Source organism: Camellia sinensis, chromosome 14 (assembly GCF_055761805.1).
Source record: "Camellia sinensis isolate YWXY chromosome 14, ASM5576180v1, whole genome shotgun sequence".
NCBI classification, from domain to species: Eukaryota; Viridiplantae; Streptophyta; class Magnoliopsida; order Ericales; family Theaceae; genus Camellia; species Camellia sinensis.
In genome coordinates this window covers 7,591,578-7,605,175 of record NC_138974.1, presented here as the reverse complement: position 1 = coordinate 7,605,175, position 13,598 = coordinate 7,591,578, and positions in this window count along the sequence as shown.

The window sequence follows — 13,598 nt, the reverse complement described above, 5'->3', positions numbered from 1 at the left end:
GTTTTTGGCACACATCTTATTTCCTCCCTTTAGAGGGACACTGTGGCCCAGGAAACCACCTTTGTGGTCATACGCCACTTTCGGTGCATAACAGCCTGTTTTCAAGGCCCTAAACCGCGCGTTTTGGCCCCCGAACCTTCGTTTTGCATCCGTTTTGGTCCTTTTTTGGTAGAGACCCTATTTTCACTATTAAGGAGGGGGTAGTAAGGTGGCCGGCCACCTTTTCCCCTGAAAAGCCAGTTTTCTCATTTTCTCTCTCCAAAAATCGGTTTTTCTGACAGAAAGCTGGTTTTTCTCACTTTTAAGCTACATTTTCTGGCTTTTCATACCACCATTGTGTTGTGCTCATCTGGGAGGCCACAAATATGGGTAGGCCGGCCAGAAATTCATCTTGACCCTTTTGAACCTTGCTTAAAATCTAGTTTTTCTCTCTCCTGGGTCACTTTTTTCGGTTTTTCTCTACATAGCTGTATTCTACTCATTTGGAAGGCCACCTTTCTGGGTAGGCCGACCAGCAATTTTTGTTGACCCTTTTGACCCCTGGTCGGCCGACCAGGGGGGGTGGTCAACCGGCCACTTGAACTGGCTAGCCTACTTCTTGCTTTTTGCTTTTTCTGAGTGTAGTCAAACTGTGCCAGCTGGAGGCCATTTGGTGCATTCTCCATACACGTGTATGGAGGATACTTGGGGACCTTTTTGGATATTTTGGAGCCTTTCCTCTATAAAGGAGAGGCTTGGCTTCATATCAGCTGGTTGAACAAAATTGACTAAGGCATATAACCTTCTTTCTCCATTGTCACTATTCCAAGCTCCAAAACCCTAATTTTCTTGGTCCATTTGCACTACAACCCTTAGCACCACACCTCTATCATCCATTCCAGCACCTCGGAAGTCATTTGTAGAGGTTGAAAGCTCACAAACTTGGTCCAAAAGCTGCTGGAGGTCGGCTCTTCAAGGGTAAGTGTCTATTTCCCTTAAACTTGCATTTTTTTGCTTCATTATTTAGCTTCACTTGAAAGTATTTCTGGGCTTTGTCATAAACTATAAAGTGTCATATTTTGAGCTCCTCTTCAACTTTGTTTAATGGCACTTTGCTGTTTGAGGTCATCTACTTCCCCTTACCCTCTATCTCTCTTTTAGGGCTATTTTTGCATCATACTTTAGCCTTACTTGTGAACATTTTCGAGATTTGTTATAAACTAGAAAAAACCTTTTTTTGACCTCCTCTTTAAGTTTTCTTGAGGTCACTTTTCTGTTTGGAGTCATCTGCTTCTTTGCATGCTTCATTCTTTCATATTTAGGGCTATGCATTAGTGCATTTGCATTGGACTTGTTTTGGCCTCTTAGCCACTGAAATCCAGGGGATTTTCAGTGGCTTTGATGAGGTTTTGAGCTTTAAATCATAAAGGGGTGACCCTCTCACCCCTCATTTTCTTTACTAGCATCATTGGCTTTCCAAAGGGGCTCTATTTTGCATGCATTGAAGTCACTTTTTGGGCCCAATTTTATGAGTTTTAAGGTCTTCCTTAGGTCTGTTTGGGGCCCTTTTGTCATATTTTATGTCTATAGTGCATGTGTAGAACAATTCCATTCAAGGCCTTTTGAGGGGTCTTTCATTGTATGCTTCCTTGACTGATTTCAGGGCCAATTTTGTGAGGTTTAGGGTTGTCATAACTCATTTCCAGAGTTGGCTTGGTCATGCTAAGTGTCTATCTTATATGTTCTTAACAACCCCTTGAATGGCCTTCCAAAGAAGCCCCTCATTTTTACATGCATTGGCTACATTTCAGTGATTATTTGGGCATATTTTGGCATGTTTTATTCACTGTTTTTGGCAGTTTTGATGAGTTCTCATTTGCTTCATATACATGCCATGTAAACCATGCTTGCTAGCCAATGTTGCATGCTATTTTAGTCCATCATGTTAGTATCTTTTGGCCATGCTCTAAACTAGAAATGTGCATGTTTTGGGACTGCCTTGGCTCTGTCTTTTGTCTTCATGATCAAATAATGCTTGCTTTGTATACTTGTGGTTCAATGCATGTGCCTAGTTTTGAGTTTCGGGGCTTATTCCATGCATCGGGTGCCATATTTCCATGATTCGGGGCCATTTAGCATCATGTTTCAGTGTTGAAATTTACATGTTTGAATGCCATCTTGCATCCCTTGTCATGCTTTGGTAGAGTGGTATTTTATGCCTTAGGTTCGGTCCTCGGTATGCATGCACGTGTGCACGCATTTCGGTTGTCTCATTTTTCATCTTATGGCTACTGATGTGAGTGTGGCTGAGGTCCACTGATGTTGGTGTAAGTCCATTATGCATCGTGTATGCCTTTTCAATTCATAGCATTGCGTATGCTAGGTTGCGTGTTAGTGCATTGTGTATGCCATGTTACATCGAGCATTGTGTATGCCATCTCATAGCATTGCGTATGCTAGGTGGTATATTAGTCGCATTGTGTATACCATCTCATTTGCATTGTTTGGGATAGGAGTTAGCCCAAGCACGGGAAACGAGGGACGTTTCGTACTCCAAGTGACGGAACGTGTCTCAATTCCCTGTCGCCGACACTCCGGATTACCCATGATGGAGTTTAGGTCTTGTTGTGTTTTCATGTGCATTCATTTCATATTGAGTCGTGAAATTCGACTCCTCGGCCATCATGCATCGATATGCGTGATTGGTGGCATGAGGATCGAGGACTACACTCCCTGAAGAGTAGTCATGCATACATATGTGAAATACTTTGACATGCGCCATTTGTTGCTCTCTATTGCAGTAAATCAGAAATCAGCGGCCTTCTGGAGCGTTGCGCAATATTCCGAAAACAATTGCAGAAGAGGCAAACCGGGGCATCGTAATGGATTTCTGCGCAAGGCAACTCGAGCATGCATCATTCATCATTTGGAACAGAGCTAAGGCGGTCCATGGATTTACGTGCCAATTTACCTGCTTTCCTAGATTAATTTGTTAATTAATTAGGGTTTTGTATTTATTTATTCGAACTGTATTATTTATTCGGACCCTCCGAGCGAGGGCAATGTTGTAATAAGTGTGTGTGTGTGTGATGTATGTCTTCTAACCCCACGTCTTTCTCCCTTTTATTTACCAGCTTATGATGGTTAGATTAGGGCATGTTTCAATTAGCATACAGTATGATAGCATGTTTGCATCATTCATCTGTATTGGATGCACCGAGCTCGGCATATCATCCTAACTGCATTTGTATTTCAATTCCAAATTGAATACATGTTATCTGTTGCATTTCATATGCCATCTTTAGAATAGCCGAGCTGTAGACGTCCCCGAACGTCCCGGGAGGAAATCCCCCCCGTTTTGTTCATTGGGCTCACTACAGTTCAGGACTTAATATCACGGTCCTGTATCTAATCTCGCAGAGTGCAATGCAAGACCGATGAAATCATCAAAGAGTCAAAATCCGACAAATCGTTTTTGAAAATAGATTTTTTGAAAGAAGTGCCAAACATGGACTGCTTAGCCAGGTACAGAGTCGCCACCTAAATATTTTATTTTGAGAAATTTAGGAAACTCTGACTCGTTGCCTAAGGCCACGTGTCCGTCATCACCAAAGTTGTCTCGACTCGGGAACTTAGGTACGATTGGGGAAGGTCACTTCGTGAGCACCCCCGCTTGGCCGATCAAAGATCGGCCTCTACTAACCATGATATCAAGTTTTGAAAACACTATGCGTTCCTATTCCGGTTATTAGCCTAGATTTACTATGTGGTACGCACGGCATACAAATATAGTCTGGGTCACCTGAATTGGAACAAGACATTTCATGTTTGTTTATTTGAAAACGGTTTGATGGTGCTACCCGCAAGTAGGCTAAAATGTGGATTTGCCACCCTCAGGTGGGCTTAGAAAACAAGATGATTTGCCACTATCTAGTGGGCTTAAAACTCACAATTGATGAATTATTCCAATCCAAATAACCCAACCTTCACCCACAGGCACTCAAGCAGTTATATCACATAAGCAATTAGCCTCATGGTAAGCATGCTATCATGGTAGTCACTCACACACATGCAAGGATGATAAAGCATAAAACTTACCGAGTACTCCAAGCCAAAACAGAAACTAGTTAGCAATCAATACATGATCCTAACTATACAGAAATGACTAATGCAACACATGCAAAAATGCAACTAAGATAAGCTCGGCTATTCTAAAGATGGCATATGAAATGCTACAGCTAACACGTATTCAACTTGGAATTGAAATACAAATGCAGTTAGTATGATGCTCCGAGCCCGGTGCATGCAATACAGATGAATGAAGCAAACATGCTATCATGCTGTATGTTAATTGAAACATGTCTTAATCTAACCATTATAAGCTGGTAAATAAAAGGGAGAAAGGCGTGGGGTTGGAAGACATACATCACACTCACGCACACTTATTACAATATTGCCTTCGCTCGGAGGGTCCGAAAGAATAATACAGTCTGAATAAATAATTACAGTCCGAAATGAATAATTAAATATTACAAAACCCTAATTAATTAACAAATTAACTAGGAAAGCGATAAACTAGCATGCAAGCCTATGGACTGCCTCAGCTCTGTTCCGAATGGTGGAATGATGCATGCTTGAATTGCCTGGCGCGGAAATCCATTGCGATGCCCCGATTCGCCTCTGTTTGCAATTAATCCCAGAATGCTGTGCAAGGCTCTGGAAGGCTGATGTTTCCTGATTTACTGCAACAGAGAGCAACAAAGGGGCATGGCAAAGTATTTCACATATGTATGCATGACTACTCTTCGGGGAGTGTAGTCCGCGATCCTCGTGCCACCAATCATGCATATCGATGCATGATGGCCGAGGAGTCGAATTGCAAGACTCAATATGAAATGAATGCACATGAAAACACAACAAGACCTAAACTCCATCATGGGTAGCCGGAGTGTCGGCGACAAGGAATTGAGACATGTTCCGTCACTCGGAGTACGAAACGTCCCCTGTTTTCTGTGCTTGGGCTAACTCCTATCCCAAACACAATGCAAATGAGATGGCATACACAATGCGACTAACATACAACCTAGCATACGCAATGCTATGAGATGGCATACACAATGCTCGATGTAACACGGCATACACAATGCACTAACACGCAACCTAGCATACGCAATGCTATGAATTGAAAAGGCATACACAATGCACGATGGACTTACACCAACATGAATGGACCTCAGCCACACTCACATCAGTGGCCATTAGATGGAAAAGAGACAATCGAAATGCGTGTACACGTGCACGTATACCGATGACCGAACCTAAGGCATAAAATGCCACTCTACCAAAGCATGGCAAAGGATGAAAGATGGCCTATGAACATGTAATTTCCAGCACTAAAACATGATGCTAAATGATCCCGAAACATGGAAATATGGCACCCGATGCATGGAATAAGCCTCGAAACTCAAAACTAGGCATATGTATTGAACCACAAGTATACAAAGCAAGCATTATTTGATCATGAAGTCATAAGACAGAGCCAAGGCAGTCCCAAAACATGCACATTTCTAGTTTAGAGCATGGCCAAAAGATGCTAACATGATGGACTAAAATAGCATGCAACATTGGTTAGCAAGCATGGTTTACATGGCATGTATATGAAGCAACTGAGAACTCATCAAACCAGCAAAAAATAGTGAATAAAACATGCCAAAATATGCCTAAATAATCACTGAAATGCAGCCAATGCATGTAAAAATGAGGGGCTTCTTTGGAAGGCCATTCAAGGGGTTGTTAAGCACATATAAGATAGACACTTAGCATGATCAAACTAACTCTGGAAATGAGTTATGACAGCCCTAAAACTCACAAAATTGGCCCTGAAATCAGTCAAGGAAGCATACGATGAAAGGCCCCTCAAAAGGCCTTGAATGGAATTGTTCTACACATGCACTATAGACATAAAATATGATCAAAAGGGCCCTATAAAGACCTAAGGCAGACGTTAAAACCCTCAGAATGAGGCCTGAAACATGACTTCAATGCATGAAAAATAGGGTCCCTTTGGAAGGCCAACAATGCTAGTAAAGAGAATGAGGGGTGAGAGGGTCACCCCTCTATGATTTTGGAGCTCAAAGACACATCAAGGCCACTGAAAATGCGCTAAATTTCAGTGGCTAAAAGGCCAAATCAAGGCCAATGCAAGTGCTCACATGCATAGCCTTAATCATGAAGAGATGAAGCATGCATAGCGGGAAGATGACCCCAAACAGAAATGGGACCTTAACAAAACTTGAAGAGGATGTGAAAAAAAGACTTTTTCCAGTTTATATAAAATCTCGAAAATGCTCACAAGTAAGGCTAAAATAGGATGCAAAAATAGCCCTAAAAGAGAGATTGAACAAACAAGGAAGTAAATGACTTCAAACAGTAAAGTTCCCTTAAACAAAGTTGAAGAGGGGCTTAAAATAAGTCACTTTACAGTTTTTAGCAAATCTCGAAAGTGCTCACAAGTAGGACTAAGATATGATGCAAAATAAGCCTACAAAGAGGGGTAAAGCATGCAAGGGTGTAGGAGGCCTCAAACAGAAAAGTGTCCTTATAAAATCTTCAAGAGGAGCTCAAAATATGGCACTTTCCAGTTTATGACAAAGTCCAGAAATGCTTGCAAATGGAGCTAAAACATGGACCAAAACAATAACCAAAAGCGGGAACTAGTGTCTTACCCTTGAAGCTCAAGAAGACAGCAGCAAAAGGGGTCCAAATTCTGAGCTAAAACCAGATTTTGGAGCTCAAAATGATCCTCAAAGAACCTCAGCCCAATGGTAGTTGAGTTTGATCAAGGGTGCCTAGGCAAAGGAGAGGTATATCTCTTGCTATGCACACAAAGGCAAGAGAAGGAGAGAGAGGCTGAGATTTTAGGTCTGGAAGTTGTAGAGAGAGAGAGAGACTTTTTTTAGAGTGAGAAGCTCCCAAGCTTCTCCAAGAAGTTCCCCTTGAAAATGAGAGATATATCTCATATATATAAAAAAATGAGAGTTGGCTCGAAAATATCTGATTATAGGATAGCTGAAAGTTGTGGAAGACAGCTGGAGGGAAAATATCTATCAATTCTGAGCTTTCTGGGCATAAGTGGTCGGCCGGCCACCTTTCCTGGTCAGCCTGCTACTTTTCCTGGTCGGCCGACCACTTTTTCAGGAGAGGGTGGTCGGCCAGCCACCTTTTCTGGTCGGCCTGCTACTTTTCTGGTCGGCCTGCTACTTTTCTGGTTTTTCAGGACAAAAAAAAAAGGTCTTCCGGAAAGAAAGGTGGCCGGCCAGTGATTGGGAAGCCCAAAAGTAGTCGACCAGGTGTCCAAATTGAAGCCTCAAAAGTTATCTTTCCAATGGCGTAAACCTTGCATTAAAATTCCATCTGTGCAAAAAGTTATGCCTGTTTTGGTGAAGCCACACAGATTCGGTCCAACCGGGTTGATGGCCTACTTCAACGAACCATATCTCCTCCATCCGGAATTGGATTTAGGAGATTCTTGAGTGAAAAATGAAGCCCCAGAAGTACCATTTCCAATGGTGATGGCCTCATAGCTAGAATCCAAGTATACAAATGAATAAGCCCGATTCAGCGAGGGCTGCTCGACTCTCTCTTACCCGGATTCATGCCGAATTTCTCCCAAACTAGTTTCTTCTCTCTTCTCTTCTTTTCTTCAACTTCAAACCCCTAAGTAAGGTGTTTTGAAAGATTTTCAAAGATTTCATCTCTCTTTCATTCATTTCCACTTTGCCCTTGCTTGATTTACCGAAAAGCGCAACATTTAACGAAATGCGAGCGTCAGAACATCATAGGAACTTTATTTTCAAAACGTTTTGAAAGAGAGGGTTTCAAGTCTGAGATCTTTTGATCAAGATTGTTTCGGTCCAAAAAAAGGGTATGAAGTTGAGATTTGACTCTCTGCTTGCCGAAGAAACTGAACCTTTGCCCTGCACACCTTTCTCCATCAAGTAAACCATCAGTCGCGTCCAAGTCTTAAGGGCGGTCAAAAATAGGGTGTCTACAGTTGCCCCTCTTTGACAGAACTCGAAAGTCAAGAAGTGACGGGAGTGAATGTCAAAGCCCAGAGACGACCCATTTTTGACAAGGCCGAAGACTTGGACAAACAAACAAAGTACAGACAAATAAATCGTTGCGCCCATAGGCTGCCTACGTATCCCTTTGCAAGGAATCAAACCAGTGTAGTTCAGGGGCAGGATACAAAATGATATGCAGAAAGATTTTGATAATTGGACTTATACGCTATGCGAAGCCGGTTTGATAATTGGACTTATATAATGCACTGTAATGACTAAAATGCAATGTGATAGATAGGAAAATGGAGGTACCTTACAAGGGCAATTAGCAATGACTTACCTTGGCAATGTCCTACCTCATACTGATGTGGAAATCTTCCTCTTCTTCTCAGTTGAACCACAGGTACTACTTTTCTCCCTGACTATGGTTACAGCTTTCCCTATTCTCCAACAGGGTGACAGACTAGGTTGATTCGGTATCCAGAATTGAGGCGCATACATATGCTATCTCAATCTATGGGGCTGCCATACAGATTTCAAGCCGAGGATATACCCCTGAGTATTTAAACCAGACTTTAGTCTCGGAAATCCCGAACCTTTGCGTTCTAGGCATGAGCCAATCGAACTCTAGTTTCCACCGTCTTAGTTGGTCTCCTAGGAACTCACTGAAAACACAGGCAAGTGGCTATACCAGACCGCCGGAAGTTGTTCGGGCACGACAAACACCAAAGGAATTGTACCTTTAGAGGATTTAAGGTCTCCTAGACCAAAGGGTGCACAAGACAGTACGAGTGAAGAGTGAACGTACAAAACAGTGCTAAGAAGATGCACAAATTAGTGCGATGCTAAAGGTGTACAAAACAGTACGAGCATGGTGAATGCACAAAACAGTGCGATACAAATAAGGTGTGCAAGATAGCGCGATGCAATGCACTAACAAGTGCAGGCAAGGTGCGCAAGATAGCGCGATGCGATATGCAAAGCATAAGACAGTGCGATTGAGGTGCGTAAAATAGCGCGAATGTAAACCGCACAAAACAGTGCGATGCGCAAAATAGCGTGAATGATAAACTGCACAAAACAGTGCGATGCGCAAAATAACGCGAATATAAACTGCATAAAATAGTGCGATGCGTAAAATAGCGCGAAGGTAAACTGCACAAAACAGTGCGATTGAGGGGCGCAAAATAGCGCAAATGATAAACTGCACAAAACAGTGCGATACCCAAAATAGCGCGAATGTAAACTACACAAAACAGTGCAATACGCAAAATAGCGCGAATGTAAACTGCACAAAACAGTGCGCAAAATAGCGCGAATGTAAACAGCACAAAACAGTGCGATTGAGGTGCGCAAAATAGCGCGAATGTAAACTGCACAAAACAGTGCGATGCGCAAAATAGCGCGAATGATAAACTGCACAAAACAGTGCGATTGAGGTGTGCAAAATAGCGTGAATGAAAAACTGCACAAAACAGTGCGATACGCAAAATAGCGCAAATGTAAACTGCACAAAATAGTGCGGTTGAGGTACGCAAAATAGCGCGAATGATAAACTGCACAAAACAATGCGATAGAGGTGCGCAAAATAGCACGAATGATTTGAAATGCACTAAACAATGCGATACGCTAAATAGCGCGAGTGATTTGAAATGCACTAAACAGTGCGATACGCTAAACAGCGCGAGTGATTTGAAATGCACTAAACAGTGCGATACGCTAAACAGCGTGAGTGATTTGAAATGCACAAAACAGTGCGATTGAGATACAACCACAAGATGCACAAGACAGTGCTAGTGAGATACAAAGTGTAAGTGCACAAGACAGTGTGATAAAATGCACCTTCGATGCAAGTACGAGGGCATTTTCTATGCAACAGGGAAAGCATATTCTATGTATGAGACAAGCAAAGCATATTCTATGCGGAATCGAAAGCAAGCATATTCTATGCATGAATCATAACGATGCATGGCATGCATGCAACAACAGTGTATATGAAAGTTCACATTCTATGCAATAGAGGAGCATCAAATATGTACTCTGGTGCCTCTAATTTGCCTCTTAGAGGACTTCGCAACACACTCAGCTCAAAAAGGGCACACCTTGTTCATATTGGCGAGAGATAACATCTGCATGTGAAACCCTCGGGTGCTACTTGGACTGCCATTCTGACTTGAAGCAGGCTTACACTTGGGGTCGAGATACATTCATACTCCAGAGAAACGGCGAGGCCTGAAAAAGTGCACCTGGAATGCAGTCTCGGATTTTGCTAAAGTTGAAACATGCTAAGATGCTCCAAATTTTTCCTCTTTTCTTTTGCTTTGCAGTCCGGAACCTAAATAGCTTTAGATAGGTCCTTGCTATACTATTCACATATGACCTGGGTTGAACTCTGCGATTTTATGAAAGAACCAATCCTGTTTTGCACAAATGTGGAGAACAACACGGCACTCTGAGCACAAAACGATTTTTGAAATTGAAATGAGAAAAGGGTTCTCAACCGGGTATTGAGCCTACAACTGACCACAGCCAAAATGACTCAACAATGGAAAACAAAGGTAGAACAATCTAAACACAACTCAACAAAGGAAAAACAAGGTAAAATGACCTAAACACATCTGTTGACACTCAAACGACTCAAAACAAGAATCGAGACAAACACAAATGCACAAACACAACACACAGCTGTGTTACAAAGGCAAGAGACCTCTCGGTGCACGAGGAGCCAATTTCTCCGGATATTGTTTCCCACCCTTTCTTATTTGCGATTCTCACGTCACTCGGCTCTCAGGCTCGGCTTTTCTCACAAAATCCTTTTCCTCACTTTTTCTTTCAGCGCACATCTCTCTATTCTTTAATCTCTCATTTTTTTTATCCCTCCCCTGGGTGGTTGATGGATAAACAAGAAGTTGCGGGCTCTTGCCTCTAGCATTCTGCCAGATTCTCTTTCTTCTGCGCACAGCAAGTGAATTCCTCCCACAGAAGGGTTGTGCTGCAACTGAGCGTGTAGCGAATCTGCAACTGACATCGGCTGTCGATGCTTTGCTGGGGAGTTTGGACGTGATTAGATCTGTCCAGATGAGGGAGTGTAATATCTTGCCCCATTTCAGCTTGTGCTTCGCACTTGGCTTGATACCTCGTTGCTTGGAGGATGTAAGAGCTTTCTGCCCTTTTGTGGTCAGCTTCAGTGATGCCCCTTTTTGGCAGGTAGAATGCCTTTTTCTGGCAAATAGAGTGCCCTTTCTAGCAAGTGTGTTGACAATGGGAAAAGAAAGAACACCTGACTCAACTGTGCCCTTAGTTCATCATTTTGACCATTTTTTGTTTTTGGCTTTTGCTAAAACAATTTTAAACAAATTGAGGGTTAGATTAACATGCTTGTTCGATTTTTGATTTGAAATCATGCAAGTCAGGTTATGAGCACTGAAAATTTTCCTTTTTTGGATCCAAGAAAAAGGTCCAGTTTTAGAAAAAGATGGAATAATTTTCGAGAAAATTAGTCAACCTCAGTAAAAATTTTCAAAAACTGTTTTTGCAAATGGTCACTACTCAACAAGCACGGAACATACTCTTGAGATGCACAACCTCAGATCCATAACAATGGCAAACTGCTCCTCATCTGAAGGACACAGCATGGCAACGGAAAGTTGCCCCTTGTTTGAATAGCACCGCAGCACATTGTATGGCAACAGAAAGTTGCCCCTTGTTTGAACGACACCGCAGCGCATTGTAGTCAGTCCTTAGAGCGACGAACACAACCAGACTCTCGAATACAGAAGATGATCAGAACCATCACATGGACATAGTCGAATTTGAAGTGTTTTGCGGCTGGACTTCAGAATGAAGTTGCCTACGTCTTCTTCTTAGCCACACCTAGCCAATGATCCCTAATCATCCCAAGGGGTCAGGAGTAGTCCTAGAGGGCGTCCTACCACAAAAGGATCAGGAGTAGTTCAAGAGAATGCCCTATCGCAAATATTATAAAGTCTCAGGAACCTCCTAGATCGTGCCACCTCGACTTGGGTATAGGCCAGTTTAACCAAAGAGTGAATTTATCTCTACTCATCGTCCTCAAGATAGGGTCCTTTGTTCGAACTCCGTTACACCTATGGTTTTGGTGCATAGATCCGAGAAGCTCCGAGCTCGTAAGTGTTCTGGGACTCACACTACTACAAAAATAGTTAAAGATCACACTTTGACAAAAAAAAAGATCTCACTTTTATTGGAAGTGTGATAAAAAAAATTAGATTGATATTTTAATCACACTTAATTTGATTGAGTGTGATAATATTTATTTTTTATGTCACTTTTCAATTAAGTGTGATTATATATATATATTTTTAATCACACCTTCTAATTAAAGTGTGATTATATATACACTACTACTTTTTAATCACACTTTTTAAACTAGTGTGATTATATATATATTTTTTAATCACACATTCTAATTAAAGTGTGATTATTTATATATTTTTTAATCACACCTTCTAATTAAAGTGTGATTATATATACACTACTACTTTTTAATCACACTTTTTAAATAGGTGTGATTATATAGATATTTTTTAACCACACATTCTAATTAAAGTGTGATTATTTATATATTTTTTAATCACACCTTCTAATTAAAGTGTGATTATATATACACTACTACTTTTTAGTCACACTTTTTAAATAGGTGTGATTATATAGATATTTTTTAACCACACATTCTAATTAAAGTGTGATTATTTATATATTTTTTAATCACACCTTCTAATTAAAGTGTGATTATATATACACTACTACTTTTTAATCACACTTTTTAAATAAGTGTGATTATATAGATATTTTTTAACCACACATTCTAATTAAAGTGTGATTATTTATATATTTTTTAATCACACCTTCTAATTAAAGTGTGATTATATATACACTACTACTTTTTAATCACACTTTTTAAGTAAGTGTGATTATATATATATTTTTTAATCACACATTTTAATTAAAGTGTGATTATATATATATTACTACTTTTTAATCACACTCCTTAAATAGGTGTGATTGTATAAAATATTTCAATTTGATTTTTATATAAAATATGCAATTCCCAAATCCGCGCCTCTATTCTACCCATGAATGATAGAGATGACTCACTACTAGAAAATGAGGCTTTAGACACGGAACTTTTTCACCCATTTTTTCATCTTTCTATCTCTCTGTCTCTGTCTCTCTTCTCTCTCTCTCTCTCTCACTCATCACTCTTCTCTGTCTGTCTGTTGTTTGTCTGTCTGTCTGTCTCTCTCTCTCTCTTTCTCTCTCTCTTTCTCTCTGTCTATCTCTCTCTGTCTCTCTTCTCTATCTCTCTTCTCTTTATCTCTCTCGCTCATCTCTCTCTGTCTCTCTCTCGTTTATCTCTTTTCGCTCTTTTTTTCTTTCCCTCTCTCTTTGTCTATATCTTTTCACCCATTTTTTCATCTTCCTCTCTCTCTTCTTATTCTCTCTCTCACTCATCACTCTTTTCTTTCTGTCTATCTGTCTCTCTCTCTCTCTCTCTCTCTTTCTCTCTGTGTCTCT